General features: G+C 37.5%; 1 long non-coding RNA gene across 1 annotated transcript; it reads right to left on the bottom strand.

The window, feature by feature from the left end:
- Window positions 1-221: 221 nt before the first annotated feature.
- Window positions 222-4307, bottom strand: LOC140142680 (uncharacterized). The gene is made up of 3 exons (XR_011857558.1): window positions 4239-4307; window positions 736-827; window positions 222-333 (listed from the first exon to the last, which is right to left on the bottom strand). It is a non-coding gene; the product is annotated as an uncharacterized lncRNA (long non-coding RNA).
- Window positions 4308-6634: the final 2327 nt, after the last annotated feature.

Below are 6634 nucleotides of genomic sequence, written 5' to 3'. Positions count from 1 at the left end.
TTCATAACTTGGAAGCAAAACCAGGCTCTTTTCTAACTTTTCTAGTCCCTACCCATATAAAAACATGTTTATAAATAACATGTATGAGTGTGGCTTTAAATCAACACGCATTTTAGGTCAATAATGAAATCTGATGAAATAATGAAAATGAAAAAGTCACCTCACCAACCTGGGAAAAAAAGGGACGATAAACTCGGAATTAACTTTCATTAGCCTAATCCACTGAATAATCAACAATAATAGTTCTGTCTGTTGATTCAAAAATCGGTTGTTCGCTATTTATGTCCAAGTTGGCCATCACAAGGTCCAATTTCCAAATCATCATGCATGCTCCTGTAAGACAATAATAACAATTAAACATAATATATTAAATGGGTCTGATAAATGTCTGCATGGAGATTTATTCACCAATTAAGTGAGTGCCGAGACGTCTCATGCATGTTTACGTATCATTAAATCAGTGACATTATGGGGATTTAGTATTTTTTCTTTCAAATCAAAAGCAAATAAAAAGAGCCATTTTAATGTGCTGCCATAGATTATGTTTTTCATATTTTCAAGCCTTTCTGTGATTGTTTAGGGTAATGTAGCCTCTTCCAGTTTTTAGTTGCTTGTCTTATCTAGGCTTATTTATATTCCACCATTCTTAATTTCACCATAATACTCTATGGTGTTTTGCTGTTGGCATGATTCTAAAGGAAAAAATGAGTTGACATTAAGCATGTTTCTACTTACAAAGTAACAGGTCACTGTCTGTCAGAAACCCAATATCGTGTTGCATCAAGCCATCTCCATTACTGTTGTTCATCAGATGTCATCTTGGTCAACTGCAAACCAAATACACAAATTAATGATTTTAAAATAAATAGCAGTTTTTTCTCACAAATGATGTTTTCATCATAAAATAAGTATATCCCCATTTACCAATTCCTCATGTTTGCTAAAAAATTGTGCCCTGAGCTGGCGCTCTAATTGGATATGGTATATTAACCGGCACTCAACTTGAGCTAGCTAAACCTGATTTATCTCTAGGCCTCAACCGATATGGCAGAACTGTCTACCGATTGGATATCGATGTAAATAATATCGGCCAATATCTTTTTTTTAAATTCAATTAAAAAAATTTTCCAAAGTTTCCAGCGACTTTGAAGAACCACTGGACCTATTCTGAGGTGCTAAGATCAGCCAAAATTAATTTGAAAAAAAAAAAATTGGAAGCAATTACGATTTTCCATGCATTTATAATAATTATGTAGGCCTAATAGATGAAGAGCTAAGAGGTAAACATTTGTTGATAGTTTGCATATTGGATAACAAACTGTAATCTTTTCGTAATTTTTTTCCCATTTTTTTTTTCAAATTAACTGTGCTAGCACCTCAGAATAGGTCCAGTGGTTCTACAAAGTTGCAGAAAACTTTGCAAAAAAAAATAATTGAAATTTTTTTTTGACTGATATCCGATCAAATACCAATATCTAAAATATCTGGCCGACGGTATGATATCCGATTTAAGGCGCGTGAAAGTCGATTCCGAGTTTATCGTCCCCCGCCCGCGTCACTTTTTGGAAACGAAAAACACCCGCGTCAAATTTTCAAAAATGCCAAAATAATTCATCATTGTCAAAGTATCGGTGTTTTCACCAGTTTTAGCAATTGTAAAACATAAATTCATAACTTGGAAGCAAAACCAGGCTCTTTTCTAACTTTTCTAGTCCCTACCCATATAAAAACATGTTTATAAATAACATGCATGAGTGTGGCTTTAAATCAACACGCATTTTAGGTCAATAATGAAATCTGATGAAATAATGAAAAATGAAAAATGAAAAAGTCACCGCATCAACCCGGGAAAAAAAAGGGACGATAAACTCGGAATTAACTTTCATGGGCCTAATAATCCCCACCATACTCCCATGGGACCAGGATTTGTACCATTCGAGAATCGAGACAGTAACGTTTGCTTAGGGACCGTTCATTATTTATAGGGGAGGGGGGGCCGGGAGGATTTCAAAATTGAGTTCATAAAGTTACACAACCCCCCCTATTAGCAGCATCTAAAATTACATAACCCCCTATTGCTGAAAAAAAAAACGTAACCCCCCCCTCACATCAAGAAATACATTTTGCTGGTACTGGTATACCATGGCCGGTTCACCTTTTGATGGCCCCTGGGCATGGCAACATGATTGCCACCTCTGGCTCTTCGTATAGAAGACACCCCTCTACCCACAATTGTAATCCAAGTTTTTTCCAAGCTGTCCCCAGAAAATATGCTATTCAATGCTAAAATTCAAAGAGAGATGTATCGTAGTCACCGAGCCAAAATTTCCGGGGCAAAATTTCCAAATCGTCCCACTGATCTGATACTAAAAGAACATTACCTGGACAAATATGCCCAAAGCGCGCGAAAACAAAAATGCTAAAATGAACAAAATTGAGGACAAAATGTGCCCTGAAATCATTCCAAAGGATGATGCATATAGGGCTGTCACAGTATACAAGTTTTATGCACTTTCCAAGCATCAGAGGAGCTGCCCTAGCACTCATATTTATGATTTACATTATAGAATGCATGGAATTATAACTCTCATTTTTGAGATTCGTGTCTCGCAGATCTACTCACAGAATTGGTTTTCTGAGATAAATGCGCGCGAAGCGCGCGGCAATTTGATACCAAAAAAATGGGGTTAATTTAGGGTCTAAAATAGACCAAAAGGAAGATGCAATCATAAGTTTTGTCACAATACATCTGTCGTCTGAGCAGGGGAGGGGACCGACTTGCCACTCTGCCATATGGCTAATGTGCTGATGTACAATGGCGTAGATTTCTTTTTGACATGAGGTGGTTGGAAAAATTTCTTGAAAGTATTATGTGAATCCAGCACCTTTTGGTGAGAGAATAAGTTTATGACACAAATGTGTGCGAAGCGCACAAAAATGTTGCCATATTGAAGCTAAACTCAAAATATGGTGCAGGAATAAATTCGCGCGAAGCGCGCAAAAATTGACAGTTTTGTGGCTAAAATGGCCAAATATGAGGTAAAAATTGTAGTGAATCATAATCATAGTGAATAATTTAATATTAAATTTCACCTGACCCCCCTATCAGGAAATATAAAATCACATAACCCCCCTGTTTGTTAAAGTGAAAATCACATAGCCCCCCTACATTTTTCCCAGCCCCCCCTCCCTGTAAATAATGAGCGGTCCCTTACTACTTACTTGAGTACTCTAGCTTCAAATTTGCACACAATGAATAGTTTTACATGTACAGCTTAGTACGCATTCGATGCTCGAGTCCATTTGCTATCATTATTTCAGTGGATCTGCCGATCAGCATTGACATGTAATATTTCTGCTGATTTTGATGCAAGTTAAAATTTGATTGAGTCAACTGTGTATTTTAAGGAAATGCTGCCTATTTTTAACAGTCTAATATTTAGTTGAAGTGCAAACTGCAATTTTAGCAACATTTTTGATACGATCTCCAGCAGTGATCGGCTGTGTTTACTTACAGCTTCCCTAGCCATTGATTTCTAAGTACTAGAAATTTGATAGCTCAGGACTCGTCATTAAATAGTGTGAAGCTATCTGTGACAAATTCGAAGCTAGACTTCTCGTACAAGCGTTCATGTGTATTGTGTAATTACACACACAATCAAACGTTTATAAATTAACACTGTATGAAGGCCGCAGTCACCTCGCACTACATCCCGAACCTGATGCACTGCTGCCTTGCAATGGTGCTATAAGTATAATATATGTTGCACTTGCAGTTAATCAAAGTTTGATGAGCGCGTACGTACCGTGATGTTGTAAAGTCTGAGCGAACAATGTGTTATGTACAGCACAAAGTTAATTTGTAAATTTCCACTGACTCCACATCAGCAGATCACCTCTGCAGACAACAATCAGACAAGTGTGTTCCAACAAATGACTGACTGAGCTGAGTAAATTTTATGATGTACACTCTCGTCAAAGGTTTACTCATGTACTCCAAACGCCATGCCATCAGACAGAATCAGTATGTCATGTATGTAGAGTATCATGCATGCATGCAATGGCTAGTATTATAATATATTTATAATATTCCAGTGTAATGCCATGCACAAATGATGTAAACATTGTAATGTACAGGATGATGTATGCAGAGATTGCAGGGATTTTAGACGGGACTGGACCTGGCCTGTCGAGCTGTATCAATAAAATCAACAGAAATCAGTTCGTTAAGTACTTACTTTCTCGTCTTGAGATTTTCTTTCATGAAAAGGTGCTCAAAATTACCAAATAGATGTTGAAAATTCGTTGACAGATCGTTCTACGGTGCATCGGTGCTGCGGCTAACGAAATCAATCAGCTGTTCAAAGGTCAAATCAAATTGATCAGGTCAACAGTCACTTCCGGCACCCGAAATACGGGGCACCAATCAGAAGAGTCGTTATATGTGCTCTTTTGCAGACTGTTTGTTAGGAGGATCGACGAGTGTCAGACCGACGCAAACTGGCTGTGTAGGAGACTACAACGTTCCTTCAGTTCAACTGGAAATTATTTTATATCAGAAGGATATTCCCACAAAAATACTGTGCAAACTTTGATCCGATTCCTTGAGTCACCTTTTTTTTTAAAGAATGCACGAGTTGCGCGCGAACATTTTGATTATAACTGCAATTTTGACCAATATTTAAATGACCCATTAATAATCACAAGAAGCCCTTGATAAATGTATGATCCACCATGTTTTAGTGCAAAAAAGTATGATCCCCTCCTTCCTAAGGTCGATGAAACCGTCGCCTAGATAATATTTATATCTGCACATGTGAAATGTTGTGGTTTGTATGTTTAAGATTTGGGTTAATGTTGTAGCCAGTCCCTATTAAACGTTAGCACACCCTAGGCATGCTAGGCGTTCTAAACAAGATATTCTTTTTATGATATGGGCGAATTTTGCAAACCTACATCAGGACGCACATGACTCCGACATACTTTTCCGTTTCATAGGTCGATGACACTGTCATCCAGATGAAATTATAGGAGGCCTATAACTTTTATATCGTCGTAATGCTTGTGAGTTGGTCCGTTATCTAATCATCCCATTTATTGCATTGGTTAACCATTACAAATAAAAGGGTAGAAGTGCGGTCACACCCAAGACGTTGCACCTTGAGGTGTATCTGTCGTATGATGTCAAGATCATTTATAGTGTCTGCACCTGACAACCATTCTTAGGACGCACTCTATGACCTCGACATAATTTTACGATAAAATCGATAACACCACGGTACCGGCTCAAAAAAGGTAATTATCCCCTTTAAATAATGGCCATTATTCAAAAATGGGTTATTGTATTACAAATCTGTAAAATGCGTTGGAAGCAGAATTTATTTCTGCGTATTTTGACAAATCATTTATTTGAAAGTTGCACTTACAACAATACAAAAACACTCAGATATTATTAAACAGATTTCCTTCCATTATACTGAATACAAATCAATAGAATTTACTGCAACTTAATTATTCTTGGGTTACATTGATTTAAGGTTAAACAATATCTTTTCAGGCTTTGTCAGCTCAAAAAATATATTATCATCTTACACGTAAGAAAACATGCATACCAATCATGTGAATTTAAAAAAAAGTAAAAAAAAAGTGTAAAAATGACCATTTTAGCTTATTTTGTCACCTTCAGTCATCTCCTATTGTTCAATTTGTTTACCGATGCTTGGTAACAAATTTGATTGACAGGCAGTAGCTTGTCATCTGTCATGCGCAACACAATTATCTCTATTATAAAACATACTATAAAGATGTCAGCCTCATGTCAAATCGCCCGTCAAATCGTCTGCAGTTGCAAGCTCGACCGGCCCAAGACGCACTCGGCCTCAAAGACACTGCCCCATTGTAATGCAGCCAGAAAAACCCGACCGACCCTGTATAGTTTTTGAGGCCTGTGATGAAAATGAAAACCTTAGAATACTGACTGGATGAGTCGGCTAGATAATGGTACTCATTTAACATGCATGTGGTCAAATCTTTTATATTATTGAGAACACCTTTTCAAGCTTTTTCATGTCCAAAATTGATGAATTTTGATCCGTTATCGGACAGCATGTTATACTCATAATACTGATTGTGTCGGGTTTTGCGTTCAAAAACTCATCTCTTTTTCCTCAATGAATATTACCCAAGGAAGAAGTATGTAATGTGTATTAATGAACGATGACGTTTGAGATGATGCTATACTGATGTATAGGCTATAGGCCTATGTATACTCTAATATCAAGTCATGTTTAAGTCTAAATGGAAGCAAATTTCGGTCAAAAGGTTTGATATGAACCTTTTAGCGGTATCCTTTGGCTTTATGTGGCTGTCGGGGTGGACTTGGGGTGGGGGTGGGGAGGTTGGCTGGGTGTGTGTGGGGTGTGTAGGCCTATGTATTTCCCTTGGGATAGGCCTACTATTTTAGTCCCAATTTGTAGTGACATCACTCTGTATGTTTAACATACCAAATTTTACAAATTATTCTGATCACACAATGTATTCTTCATGCACATTAGTACCCCCCCCCCCCACATGGGCCCCCTCCCACATACCCGAAGGGGGGGGGGGGTCAAAAATTTAATGAATCATTGTTTTT

Source organism: Amphiura filiformis, chromosome 20 (assembly GCF_039555335.1).
Source record: "Amphiura filiformis chromosome 20, Afil_fr2py, whole genome shotgun sequence".
Classification (NCBI taxonomy): domain Eukaryota; kingdom Metazoa; phylum Echinodermata; class Ophiuroidea; order Amphilepidida; family Amphiuridae; genus Amphiura; species Amphiura filiformis.
This window is presented reverse-complemented; position numbering and strand designations above follow the sequence as displayed.